At 51.4% G+C, this 14,572-nt stretch overlaps 1 long non-coding RNA gene across 2 annotated transcripts; it reads right to left on the reverse strand.

Annotated features, from left to right (window-relative positions):
* LOC139079671 (uncharacterized) lies at positions 1-11,952 on the reverse strand. 2 transcript variants are annotated; one of them, XR_011533467.1, is made up of 4 exons: positions 11,423-11,952; positions 10,208-10,524; positions 9,252-9,401; positions 1-4,503 (listed from the first exon to the last, which is right to left on the reverse strand). It is a non-coding gene; the product is annotated as an uncharacterized lncRNA (long non-coding RNA). The 2 variants fall into 2 exon arrangements; XR_011533468.1 differs by lacking the exon at positions 1-4,503 and adding an exon at positions 7,437-8,306.
* Positions 11,953-14,572: the final 2,620 nt, after the last annotated feature.

A 14,572-nucleotide genomic window follows, 5' to 3' on the forward strand; every position in this document is an offset into this window, starting at 1 on the left:
TGAAAGAAGGAAACTAATATTTATTGAGAATCTGCTACGTACAGATGTGGTCTTAGACCTTTTACAGGTGTTATTATGTTTGTATGCAGTTGCATACAACGGCCCAGGATGCAAAGCTTTGCCATCCCCGACCCCCGGAGGGAGAGCAGGAGTTGAGCTGGCACAGCAAGAGTAACGGAGGTGGGCTCTGAAGCTCTAGCTGAGGCCTCTCTGAGATCTGTGCATCCTGCCTTTCTGCACAGTGGAGACACCCAGAAAAGGTTGGCGCTGCTTTTCAGAGCTGGGATGTCAACACCAAAGGCCACTGCAGCTGCTCTGGCCACCAGGGGCTTTCTGCTCTCCCAAATGCCCTTCCTTCACTCCAGGCTCCCCGGTTGACGTCAGCTGGAACATCTGGCGGGCTGGCCCAGGCGTCCAGAGGTGACAGCCCCGTCCCGGCCCAGGGACCACTTGTTGGTAGGAGAAGAGCGATGCTGCTAGTTCCCTGCGAGGGGGCTGTGAGCCCAGCAGAGAGGACGCGCTGGCTGCACAGGTTCGCCTGCTAAGGGAGCCAGTGCAGTTGGTTGTAGGGAATTTGATGAAAATAATCAGCTGCAAACTCCTAAAAAACAAACAGACTACGATCCAGAGGTTTGAATAACAACCCCCTCAGCCAGATGGCCACAGGAGCCTTGCCAGGGAGAAAAAATGATCTCCCGCCCTGAATTTCCTCTTTGTTCTGGACCCCGCTCTCTTTGGACGTCATCCGTCCCCCCACCCTTTTCATGCGCCAGCCACCCAGCGTCTTGTGTTCAGGGAGCTTAAGGCAGCTTTCCCCAGATTAGGATTTGGGGACAGGGAATCTAGGCAGAGAAGCGGCCTTCTTGTCCCAGCGTGAGTCACCCTGGGCTGGAGGAAGCACACAGCTGTCTACATCTGGGCCTGGAATGCTGCTTCCTCCTCGGAGGACACTCTCGAGACACCCGGGACCCTGAGGGTACAGAGCAGGAAGTCATAGGCAGGGCCGTCTGCGTGGGGCCAGCCCTCTGGACACCCCGGTTCCCACCAACAGACCTTCATGTCCCAGCTTCAGGGAACTGAATGTTAGCTCATTGCCACGTTAAATCGCAGCCATGCCTGGAACCAATGGTGGCCAGTGTGTCCTGCCAAACTCAGCCTCCCTCTGGCTCCACTAAGAGCATCGATGTAAGAGTGAGGCGAACATGGGTTTGAATCCTCGCTCTGCCACTGTGTGACCTTAGACAAGTTATTTGACCTCTCTGAGCCTCAGTTTCTGTTTCATTGAGTTTTAGTGAGAATAATAAAGAAAGAAATTGTCTCTTTGATGCCTGTAGCACAGTATCTGTCACAGAGCAGGCATTCGATAAACATTGGTTTCCTCCCAAGAGGGAATGGAGGCTTAGGTCCCACGGGCCCCTCTCCCACGGCCGCTCCTATCAGCCAGGGCATCGTGCTCAGTGGACGCCTGCCTTCCGCAGGGATCCCTCTGGTACACTACGCTCCAGGAGCTGGCCGCCAGGGAACGCCTGTTGGTTAGGCATCTGTTCGTGCAGTGAACTTTCCTGAAGAGCTCTCACGACCGCCCGGTGTCACGGCCCTGCCACACTTCCGTCTCAGGCGGGGAGATGCCCATTAGTCTTGGAGGCATGACTGTGAGATGCACGTTCACACGTGACTTGAACTATAAGTGTGTAAACTGTGTTCTGTCTGGGGTCCGTGTTTGTGTAAGCCTTTCTCGATTTGTAGGCTCATCAGACAAAATACAGGATAATTCGTCGTACATCTGAAGTCAAATTTAACTGGGAGCCTTATGTTTTTATTTGCTAAATCTGGCAACTACATCTATACGCATGTCCATCGGTGTAAACGGGTTTGCTTGTTTACATCTCAGGGGCCACCGGAGCCTGTGTGTCTGTGCCTGTGTGTCTCGGTGTGTGAATGGGGGTCTGTGTGCACGTGTACCCTGGCTGAGAAAGAGTCAGCAGGTCGTTGGAACAAATGGCTCCACCCCCCACAGCTCATCTCCTGCCAGGCCAACCCCGCTGGAGCAAGAGAGGTCAGGAGCGGCCTTGAATGCCGGGCCAGGGAGCTTGGGCCTTCTCCTAAGGGCAATGAGGAGCCACGGAAGGCTCTAGGCTGAGGAGGGGGCAGATTTAGAGGGTTGCCTCGATGAGAGAGGGTGGGGATCTGGCTTAGCTACTGGCAGTGCAGACAGAGGGCAAGGGGCAAATTGTGGGACTTGTTTAATGTCCTGCAGGTGGGGAGGGAGGGAGGGGTTGAAGGTGGTGCTTAGGTTTCCAGCTTGGACACCTGAGGGTTTGTCGTGCTCCCTTCCCATCCTCAATGTCAGGCACGGTGCCTGGCACGTAACGGACACTCCTTGGGTGGTTATGGCATGAACGCGTGCACGCGGGAATGAGAGATGCGAGGGACACAGGCGGAGGAGGAGGAGGAGGAAGGAGAGGTCTGGGAAGGAAATTGACCTCCGTTATTTGGGGCGACCTTGAGTTTGAGGTGGCAGTGGGGCCACCCAGAGAGATGTCCAGCAGGCATTTGGCCTTACGGCCAGCTCAGGAGAGAGGTCCAGGCTGGAGAAGCAAATTCAGGGGGTGTGAGTGGGTAGTAAAGGGGTGAAACCACCAGCTGGGATGAGATCACTACACGGCACAGTGAGGAGCGAGGAGGCTGTGGCGGAGGAAGGAAGCTTGCGGGGCAGCGACTTTCAAGGAGCTGGTAGGAGGAGTCTGAGGGCGTCAATAGTTCCCCCCTCACAGGGCTGCTGGGATTCAAGTGAGATATCCACTGGCCTGGGAGCTCCAAGGGGCCAGGGAACGGATGACAAGCAGAACATTTAACAGGCACTGGCCAAGCGGGTCAGGCTGGGCCACGGATGGGAGCCAGGTCTGCTGGGCTCAGCTGTGCTGGAGTCAAGCGCTGAGTAGCTGGGTCATCGGGAAGTGGCGGAAGGTTGGGAAGAGGCCCGGGGCAGCTGGGGCAGGGAGGGGGCACTCAGGGGCTTGGGGCAGCTGCTCTGTACCAGCTGGAACAGAAACATACATATTTGAACAAGTGGGACAGTTGCATAGGGACATCCCAGCTGCGTGTCAGGCCTGGGGACTGACAGTGTCATCTACTTCATTCCTGATCATGCCTCATTTTAGAAAACACCAGTAGTGAGTAAATGACAGCTCACAGGAGGTCCCAGCACAGGGCCTGGTGTGTCACGGGCACTCAGTAGACATGCTTTCAAATCTTCTTTTCAGGGAGTAAAGACGCCTCCATAGTTTCAAGGAATTTCCTTTCCTGAGCACAGTTTTCCTGGTTTAGGGAGTCAAATTTCCTTTCGCTTGGGAAGACCTGTCTTTCCTGCTGTTGAGTTCCCGGGAATTTCAAAGGCCCTGGGCCTGCAAGCTCGCTGTGGATCAGGGTGAACAGCAGCCCTAACGCGAGGCACAGCTCCCGTCAGGGTCCCCCTCTCGTGGCCTCCCCTTCCTTCCCACGTAGCCTGTCATCTGTTGGGAGCGGGGGCTTCTCCCGGGCCTGGCACTCTCGGTGCTCTGTCAGTGTTTGCTGTGGTTATTTTTGTTATCACTGTCCCGGGCCTGTTGCTTCCTCAAATTGAATCATTTCTGTGACTCTAAAGTTTAGTTTATTCTACTTTATCCAAGCCTCGGACCAATTTTCGGATCCCCAAAGCAGGCATGTCTTACAAGGACTAATTCCAACACAGTCTCTTTCCGGTGATGTTTAAACACTCACACCGCAGAGGAAGGTAGGCTTCCTTCAAGAGCGCACTTAGTTTAGATAAATATTTGGCCTCGTGGATATACAAATAGTCCGAAACTGTACCCTTTTCTAGGTGTAGAGTCTCAGAAAGAGTTTTCAGGACTCCGTGCCTATTCACTCGGTCCTTGGTTTGTCCACCTAGTAGTTCCCACCAGAAGGTCAACAGTGGCAGAGCTTTTGGCCTGTCCACTGCTGTAAACCCAGAGTGCCCGCCACGTCGCAGGTGCTCAGTGCACAGTGGATGAACGGATGAGGGAGTGAGCACATCTCTGTGCCAACAGGCCTGGCCTTGGAAAGCCAGAATAGGACCCAATGGCTGCTGTCCACGAGCCTGTGGTCTTGTGAACTCCTCACTCCCCGGCAGTCCACCTGGAGTACCAAGCAGTCAGCACCACTGTCCATGAGATGTGGAGATGCCTGCAATGGTCGAGGGCTGCAGAAGCAATGCCGTTGCTGCCGGGAATACCCGAGGAGGTACCCCAGCAGGCGGCATTCAAGCTGGGTTTGACTTCAGCATGAGGAGTGGGCACAAGGGAAACGGAAGGAGCCAAGGTCCAGAGTGGGAAACCTTGGTTCCGTACAGGAAGGTCCGGGAAGGCCACCTGGGTGGTGTAGGTCGCTGGAGCATAGGTTCCAGGAGGGCAGGGGCTGTGTCTGTCCTGCCCGTCGTCATGTGACACAGCGCCTGGCATAGTTAGACTCTCGGTAAACTGCAGCCTAAGAGAAAGAATGGATGACATGAGAATGGAAAGAAAAGATGGGACCTAGAAATCTTTTTTGGAGGTCTTTTTGGCAACCATAATTGGTTTCTTTGTCTCCTTCCGTCCTGGAACTGTAGATGCTTGTGTCTGGAAGGAACCTTAAGTTCAACCCCCATCGCCTCCCAAGTGGTCATGATGTTCAGGCTGGGATGCCCCTCAGCGATGGGATGCTCACTGCCCCCCACGCAGCTGGTCCCTCTTCTGTCGAGATCTGACTGTTAGAATCGCCTTCCTCACACTGAACACACAGGAGCAGAGGGGCAGCAGGGAAAGGGCAGTGAGTCTGCAGTCAGAAGCCCCGACCTCGGCTCCTGGCCCCGCCAGTGACTCGTGTGGTCCCTGGGCAGGGCCGGCCTAGCCAGTGATTCCAAGTGTGGGTTCTGGTGTCCGACAGAACTGAAGTGACTTGCCGTCTCTGTGCTCTCACTTCCTTATCTGTAAAATGGGGAGAGTAATAATGGCACCCTCCCTGTAGGATTCTTGCGAGGATTAAGTGAAAAGATGCGTGCAGATTAGTCAGTGCTCAACAACAGTCAGCGAGGAATTGCAGTGTCATCACCTCCCTTCTGGCTCTCAGTGATTTTCCCTCTGTTTGGTGGGAATAAGAATCCCTGTCCTGGATGTCAGGGTTGGTGCGAGGAGCCAGAGAGAGGATGGGGGACGGCATGCGCGGAGGGGAGAGTTGTGCGACATGCCCATCAGCTGTGGCACAAGCTCCAGGAGATCTCACCAGCACAGCTGACCCCCCAGATGGCTCCCACCGCACCCGGCCCCTGAGTTTTCTCTCTATTTTTGGTGGCTAGGTTTCTGCTCCTTGCCATGCTGTATCGTGACCTCTAAGAGATATATTTAGAACAGGCCTGCAAGGAGAGGAAGGGAAATGAAAGAAAGGAAACAGGTCTGGCTGTCTCCTTCAGCAGGTCCTTGGGGGACCCGAGGCTCAGGCTCTCTGACCCAGCCTTTGAAATAGCCACTTCCTTCTCTCCTGGCCTTTTTGGATCAGAGAGGGGGGAGGAGGTGTGCAGACTCAGTTCCCAGATGCGCTGAACAGGAGGCTGCAAGCTTCCCTCTGATGTGCCACACTTCTCCGGGCCGCTGGCCCTGGGGACAGGACTCTGGGCTGCGGCTGCTCCTCCGGGGGTCTGCCTTGGACTCACTGCAGGCCCAGCTGCCACTGACCACACGGATTTCTTTTAAGAGGTTTGGCCAACCTTCAGCATAGCTGAGGTGTTGTCAGAGCTGGAAGAAGCTTTGACTCCCTCAGCCAGTAGTTCCCAGGCTCGGGGCCCTGGGCGCTGGGGGTCCTCAGACGATTTCCAGTTCTTTCATAAACCTGAAAGGAACAGTAGACAGCCCCTGTGTGAGGGCGCACAGTCTCCCCACAGTGTCACAGATCTGCTTTTCCCTGAAGTCAACTCCGGTGGTCCCCCTGCAGCCTGGTGTTGCTGGAGACGGTGACAGCTTCTTACTGGGATTGTCCTCTGCCGGGAGCTGGGCTCAGCCCTTCACACACATCACCTCCCTAACCTTCCACTCCGGCAGGTGGGTACGTTTATGACCCCTATTTTGCAGGTGGAGAAACTGAGAGTCAAAAGGGTTAAGCGAGTTGCCCAAGGCCACACAGCCAGCTGGGATTCCAATCCAGAGTCCCCCCCAGTCCCGACCCTCAACCATAGGAAGCAGTTTTCTGGACGCTCAGCTGTGGGCCTTTGAATCCGGCAAATGGGCAAACACATGCGTCATTACTCGGGGAAGGGTATCACAGGGTTTGCATGCAAGTACTAGAGCAGGAGGACTACAAAAAGGGTGGTGGAATAGACGAGAACCAGCTACCCTGCCTCATAGGGGGAACCAAGGCCTGGAGAAGTCTTGCTCAGTGAGACACAGGGCAGTGGCGGGTCTCTCCAAGCTGACGGCTCAGGCCTGTGACGGCGTGTGCCTGTGGCTCTGCCTGGCAGGGTCTCTGAGCTCCTCCTGCCTCGGCAGGCCGCTCCCCGACAAGGGTCAGACCACCCACCCTGACTAATTCTCCCCCGGTCCCACCTCCCTCCCGCCAGCTGCACAGCACTGTGGCCTTGCCAGACCTCAGGGCTATTGAGTGTTGGCGGGGGACCGGCGGTCTTTGTCTTCAAACTCATCCTTTACCCCGTCTGTGACTTCTAACTCCACACTTGTGCATGCACTTTACAGTTTGTAAAATGCTTGCACTTCTATCGTTTCCTTTGAGACTAAAGGCTGTTCTGGATGCTGGGCAGGGTAGGGGTAATACCCCATTTTACAGAAGAGGAAAAGGAAGTTCTACGACGCAAGGTGCCTTGTTCAAGGTCATGTGCTCAGCTAAGAACTGTTAGAGCCAGAAGTTGGAGCCGAGTCAGCCTGCGCCACCTCACTACTGCCCGCACCACCTCACCAAACGGCCTCTCCCCTTTCAGAAATGAGGACTCTCAGGGGGCAGTGCTGAGCATGGGGCTAAAGCTGCGTCCTGACAGAACTTTAGACGTAACTGACAGCATCACCATTAACCAGATCTTTCTCCCCGTAGTGGACAAATACAGGCACCTAAGTTAGAACAGGTGAGCCTGTGTCGACTGAGATCACAGGCTTGTACTCCCTGAACTCGCGATGTGATGAAAGGGCGTCTAAGTCATAAATGGTTCGTGTCTGAGAACCTTGACTTTCTCACTGTGGCCCTGGAGAGACCGTTCACCATCTGGGCCTCGGTTTCTACATGTGGACGATGAAGATGATGATAATACGTACCTTGTTTCTTATAAAAATGAGTGGGGCCATCATACACAAATTTCTCTGAGAAATTTTAAGAAGTGTTATACAACTGCTGCACCTGACAATGAATTTTCATAAATGAGGAAGGCAAGGGAAACTCACATCTATAAACTCATGATTATTAAGTGCTTCTTGAGTAATTTACATGGATCGTTCCATTAATTTGAACAAGAGCCCTTAGGAGGCTGGTACCATTATCACCTCCATTGAGTAGATGAGGAGACTGAGGCCCAGAGATTTTAAGGAACAAGGAGCAAACGGCAGAAGCAGGATGTGAAATCTTGGCAATTCAGCACCAGCAGATAAGCACTTCAACTTCCCAGGGGCATCGGAATCCCCTGAAAGGAGAAAGTGGATGAAACAGGAGTTGCGGGGCCCCACCCAGAGTGTCTGGTTCGGTAGGTCTGGGGAGGGGCCTGAGAATTTGATTCCTAACAAGTCCCCAGGTGATGCCGATGCTGTTGGACCAGGGGCCACACTGTGAGAACTCTGTCCTGCACAGAGTTCTCCTGGTACCTCCCGCCCCACCAGTGGCCAAATGCAGGTCCTCTGAGGCCTGTTTGCACACACTGGCTGGACACCTGTGCACAGTAGATACCTGCCTTATGTCATGTAGACGTATGTTATGCTAATGGATGAAGAGGCTAGGGCTGCTGGGGAGGCCCTTACTCCTTCAGAAACAAATGAGAGAAGTTGCCCGGTGCCTGATGCTTGATGGCCCTGCAGGTGCCTGAATCCTTGCAGCTATGGCCACTCAGCCCTTCCTCAGAGCCGGCCACGGGGAGGGAAAGCCATTTGCCTACGGAAGGTGCAATAGGTGCTGTTATCATTTTTATTTCACAGATGATGAAACAGAGGATCAGAGAGGTGATGCGACTTGCCCAAGTGATAACAGAACAGATTCACAGGCTGCCTCCTCGGCTCCCATCAATTTTTCCCTTCAAGTTGCTCTCACGTCCAGATTTCAGAAATAGTCTATGAATGGAGAGATACAGCACAGCCTGTGAAAAGAAAGACTGGACCCAGAAGATTTAAATTTAATTGAACTTAATTAAATTTAGAGTTTTGAAAAGAAATAAGAAAAATGACTTCTAGAAGAATAGAAGCCTTTCAGAAAACAGGGGTTGAGCCAAAGGCAGGAGTCATAGGCAGAAGAGAATGAAAATCCAGGGCATGTGAATATCCAATTGTTCCAGGATTCTATTTGCTGAAAAGACTATGCTTTCTCCACTAAACCACCTTTACGTCTTTGTCAAAAACCAGCTGTCCAAACCTAGAATAGCAAAACAATCTTGGAAAAGAAGAATGAAGTTGGAAGACTCACATGTCACAATTTCAAAGTTTACTGCAAATCTACAGCCATCAAGGCTGTGTGGTACCAGCATAAGAACAGATGTACATGCAACGGAAGAGAATTTGAGAGTCAGAAACTTTCACATTTATGATCAATTGATTTTCTGCAATGGTGCCAAAGACCATTCAATGGGGAAAAAGCAGGGTCTTCAACAAATTGTATCGAGATAACTGGATATCTGCATGAAAAAGAAGGAAGGTGGACCCCTGCCTCACACCATATACAAAAACGAACTCAAAATAAACCAAAGATCCGAATGTCAGAGCTAAAACTATGAGACTCTGAGAGGAAAACACAGGGGTAAATCTTTGTGACCTTGGATTAGGACGGGCTCTCTCTCCATTGATTGAGGTCTTGTTTAATTTCTCTCAGCAATGTTTTATAGTTTTCAGTACAGACCTTGCACATCTTTTACCAGATTTAGACCTAAGCAGTTCATATTTTTTATGCTATTGTAAATGGCTTCATTTTTCAATTTCCAATTCCAATTTTTTGTTGCTAGTGTATAGAAATAAAATTGGTTTTTATAGATTGATTTGGTATCCTGCAACCTCTGCCGAACTCACCTCTTAGTTCTAGTAGCTTTACTGTAGATTCCATCAGATCTTCTCCATTGACGATCGTGTCATCTGTGCACAAAGGCAGTTTCACTTCTTCTTTTCCAATCTGGATGCCTTTCATATCTTTTTCTTGCTTCAGTGAGCTAACTGGGACCTCTGGAACAATACAGAGCAGCCGGGAGAGTGAATAGCCTTATCCTGTCTCTGATCCCAGGGGCAGAGAGCCAGTCTGCCACCATGGAGTAATATGTTAGCAGTGGGTTTTGCGGGTGATCTTTGAGGAGAAAGTCCCCTGCTGTTGTTCTTCTCTTCCTAGTTTGCTGAGACTTTTAATCAGGAATGGATGTTGGATTTGTCATATGTTTTTTCGTTATCTACTGATACAGAAAATACAGTGATCACAGATGGGAGAGTCCCAGTTCAAGGGTGGCCTCTGCCTTCTGTCAGAAAGAAGGAGCCCTGCCTAGCGACGGGAGCCTGTCTTGGGGAGGCAGGCGCCCCGCTTCCGCTCTGTGCCTCTCTCCCTGAGTCAGGTGAGGAGGCATTCCCGGGGTTCAGATCCCGAGCTATGGACCCCAAAGCCAGTGCTCTGTCCTCTACACCAAACTGTCCAATTGACGCTGGAACTCTGCCTGGCCAAAGCCCCAAAGATGGATGAAACCTTGGATCCCTTGATAATACAAAATAGGAGCATCCACTTACTGAGCACTTCTGGATACCAAGAACCAGGGCCGGGACTAGAGCGAGGGGAGTGAACCATCCAGGGATGCAGAATTTAAGGAGGGACCTGCAAGACCATGAGCGCCTCACTCACTTTGCCCTCATCCCGGCCCCGCAGGAACAGTCTACACGCTACTCGCATTGGCTCCCTTAATCCTCAAACAGCCCCACAGTGGAGGTGCTATTATCATTTTTATTTTACAGATAAGGAGACAGAGGATCAGAGAGGTGAAGCGACTTACCCAAGCGATAGGTGGCAGAGCTGGCATTTGAAGCAAAGTCTGTTCACGTTCCATCTGAGCTCTTAACCGTGGCTCTTGACTCTAGCAGATGAGAATCTCCTGGAAGGTCAGTTAACACACCGCTGGCTGGGCCCCACCCCAGAATTTCGGATTCAGTCAGTCTGCTGCGTGAGCAAGGGGAGAATCTGCATTTCTAACGAGTTCCCAGGTGACGCTGATGCTGGTGGTCCAGGGACCAGACTTTGAGAACAATCACACAATGTCATACTTCCTTCTCTGTAACCCTCGCTCATCAGATCTCAGGGGGCACGAAGATTCTGAGAGTAAAAGAGAGAAGTCTGAGAAAGCAAGGCCAGACCCCTGCGGCTTGTGAAGGGGAAGAAAGCATCAGTTTCCCAGGACTGGACCCACAGTTTCCGTGTCATCCCCGCATGGCTGGAGCCCCAGTCCCAGTCCAGGACGCCTCACGCAGAATCAGTGAGCAGTTACGAGTCGAACTGGGGGTGAACTGACCAGTCATGATGGGGCCTCTGTGGGGACTTATTCATTTGAAAAGAATGCCCGACATTTATACTGAAAGGCGTCTTTCTATAGACCCTCAATCCTTCTGGTAAAAAAAAGGTGTTTTCTCCTAAATATATTTCGAATGTTTTCTAATTGATTCTTAGACACCTACATCAGAGGGACATAGTACATCAAACTTTTCAAGCTATTGCAAAACTACAGAGACGGGGAGAAAACCAACACAGAACTATTCACCCTGTCAAAGAAGCAAACTTAAACAGGCTTGGCAAAATCTCCAAGCTCTAAACATGTGACAACATTCCAGAGTTGACCCTAGTGTCCAAGGGGTTAAATTGCTCTTTAATCTCCCAAATCTTTGAACCCTGGAACCCCCATCCTGCTGCACTTGACCCTGAAGTGCAATAAGGAAAAAGCTGACCTTATGCGTTCACTTGATCTTTATCCAGAGGATCACAAGCCCCCGAGGCAGGAATTCTCAGCCCCGGATGCACACTCGAGTCACTTGGGGAGCTTCTAAAAATCTCCTTGCCTGTGGCCACACCCCAGACCAAGCACATCAGAATCTCCGGTGTGGGATCAGGTAGGAGCGTTTTTGAAAGCCCCAGATGATGCCAGTGGCAGCCAGGACTGAAAACCCTGCTCTAGAGAGAGAGAAATCTTGGTGAAACCTCACTGCCTTCCCCCACTTACTGATGCTTCTGAATCCAGAATCTCTCCCTCGGAGTGAGCCCCTTGCCTGGAACATGGAGACAGCTGCTGCCCAGCGCTCTGGTTGGAGGGAGATGAATGGGAGGGGAGCTCCTTTTGTTAAAGGTCTTCTCGATGCCAGCCTAGTTCCGTCCGTTTAATAAGACTATGAGACAGCCATGAGTGTCTCCACTCTGGAGAGCACACACTGCCGGTCAGAGAGGTGAAGTGACATGCCCAAGATGGCACAGCTGGAATTTAAAGCCAGCCTTGTCTCCTTCCTCTTGTTACAGCCACTGCTGCTCCTTCCAGTCTCAGGGGTCCCCTCCTTCTCACGGCAGCTCCTCTCTGTCCCCTCCACCTGGCCCCCTGTGCCCAGCCTTGTGCACAGGTCGTGACCGTCTCCAGCTCTGAGGCCCCTGGCCCCTTTAGCTAGAGGTCAGGGACAGGACTTGCCCTTGGGTGGTAGGTGACAAGGGCCCTGCTGGGCTTCTCCCCAGGACTCTGGCTTCTGATGTCCCCTCCCTTTCTGTGCCGTGTCCAGTAATCAGCCACTCTGTCACCAGCAGCTGAGATCACCATGTGTCAACTCACAGACCAGGACAGGCCAGGGCCCTGGGTGACCTGGCCAAGTGTGGGTGGAGCTTGTGCCCTATCGCTGCTCCTAACATATGCACAGCACCCAACGCCTTTCTGCCCAAACAGGCATGTGATACTGTGATTTATAACAAGAATGATCTATTTAGTCTGCATCCCCATTTCTGGCAGGAGCTCCTAAAACTCTTGGAATTTCCTGTGATGAGAGGGGCTAGATGTCTTTTGTTATGTTAATGAGGTGACTTTTGGACCAGTACCTCAGGATGGGGGCTGGTTGCCAGTGGAGCCAATCTCGTGATTACAGGGTTGGAAATTTCAGTCCCACCCACCACCTCTGGGGAGGGGAGAGGGGCTGGAGGTTGAATCAATCGCCAATAGCCAGTGATTGAATCAATCAAGCCTATATAATGAAGCCACCATAAAACCTAAAAGGACGGGGTTCAGAGAGCTTCTGGGTTGGTGAAGACGTAGGGATGGGGAGAGTGGTCTCCTGGAAAGAACATGGAAGCTCCGTGCCCTTTCCCCATATCTTGTCCTCTGTGTCTCTTCCATCTGGCTGTTCCTGAGTTATATCCTTTTACAGTAAACCAGCGATCTAGGAAGTAAAATGTTTCTGTGAGCCACTCTAGCAAATTAATCGAAACCAAGGAGGAGGTCGTTGGAACCGTCTATCTACAGCCATCGCCCAGAAGCACAGATGATACACTGGACTGGCGTCTGAAGTGGGTGAATGGGGGTCCCACTCTTGTAGGACTGAGCCCTTAACCTGTTGTATCTGACATTACCTACCTGGAGATAGTGTCAGAACTGAGTTAAGTTGTAGGACACCCAGCCAGTGTTGGAGAACTGCTAGGTGGTGTGGGCGACACCCACTATCCCCCAACAACCACACAATGCAAATTGGTACCAGAATCCTTAAGATGTCAAACAGCTTCATGGATGCTTCTCAGTGGAGACTTACAACATATGGAAGGTAAGATCATCACCTCTGGTTAATGGCTGAGGAAACAGAGTCTGAGAGGGCACAGGGCTCGAAGCAGCCCACCTGGAACCAGGTCTCCATAAGAACCTGCTCAAGCCCGACTGCTCAGCCAGTTCAGCCAGTTCAGGCCTTCCTCCTCCCTGGGCTCCTCATGGCACCCTTTCCACGCCACCCTCAGAGTCATGGCTCCAAGCTCTGCCTGGCTTGTCCCTTCATTCAACAACCTTAAAGGACATTGGGAAAAGAAAAAACCTTTTTATTATGGAAACTTATAAAATAAATACAGAAGAGAACAGTACGATACCACCACCCCCAACCACCATCTCCTTATCTCCTTTCACCTTTATCCCACCCACTGCTTCTACCCTTCCATAGTTTTTGAAGCAAATCCCAGATATCATGTCATTTAATCTGTTAATATTTTTGTATTTTTTTTTAAATTAAAGATTGGCACCTGAGCTAACAACTGTTGCCAATCTCCTTTTTTTCCCCCTTCTTTTTCTCCCCAAAGCCCCCCAGGACATAGTTCTGTATTCTAGTTGTGAGTGCCTCTGCTTGTGCTATGTGGGATGCTGCCTCAGCATGGCCTAATGAGCGGTGCCATGTCCATGCCCAGGATCCAAACTGGTGAAATCCTGGGCCACTGAAGCGGAGCATGCAAACTTAACCACTAGGCCACAGGGCCGGCCCCCGTAATCAACATTCTTAATAGCCACTTGCTATTCCAGAGTGATGTTAAGCCTTAATTATTCTCCTATTGTTGAACTTTTAGGTTTTGTCTATTTTTGTTACTCGCACAGATGACGGTAAATCTTTCATGTCTCTGGTATAATCATTTATTTAGGATAGATAGATGCCTAGGAGAGAGATGGGGGGCCAGGGAGGAGCAGACAAAGTGGATGAAAGATTTTATGTATTCTGTGCTATTGACAAGATGATTTCTCAAAGTGTTGTACAATTCACACCATCACCAGCAATGTATGCATGTACTCCATCTCCAAGCCTTTGTCTGCACTGCTTCCTTCATGCAATTTCCCCCCCGCCCCATTTAACGTATGTAAAAAGATGCTGTGCTAGGCCACAGATGACCACAAATTCTTTGCTCTCTGTCCCATTGAGAGGCGAAGTCTAATTCCCCACCCTTGAACCTGGGCTGGCCTTAGTGATGGTTTGACCAATAGTACTATGTGGCAGAAGTGATGATCTGGGATTTCTGAGCTAGGTTGCAAGGAGCCTTCAGCTTTTGTCTAAGTCTCTCTGAACGCTTGCTCTGGCGGATGCTGGCTACCACCTAAGAGCTCCAGCCGTGCCGAGGACACTGCCCTGCTAGGGAGGCCGGTGTGGGAGGCGTGGTCCACAGATCCAGCCAGCCTCCCCAGGCGTGAGGCACCTGAGAGAATCCTTGGTTCGTCTAGACTCATTTGCCAGTTGAGTACCACAGCGTCCTCAGATGCCATGAAGAGCAAAAGCACTCCTCAGCTGAGCCCTGCCTGTATTCCTGACCCATCAAATGGGGAAATAGCATAAAATGGTACTTGTGTTAAGTTGCTAAGTTTTAGGACAGTTTCTTATGC

Source organism: Equus przewalskii, chromosome 26 (genome assembly GCF_037783145.1).
Source record: "Equus przewalskii isolate Varuska chromosome 26, EquPr2, whole genome shotgun sequence".
Lineage (NCBI taxonomy): Eukaryota > Metazoa > Chordata > Mammalia > Perissodactyla > Equidae > Equus > Equus przewalskii.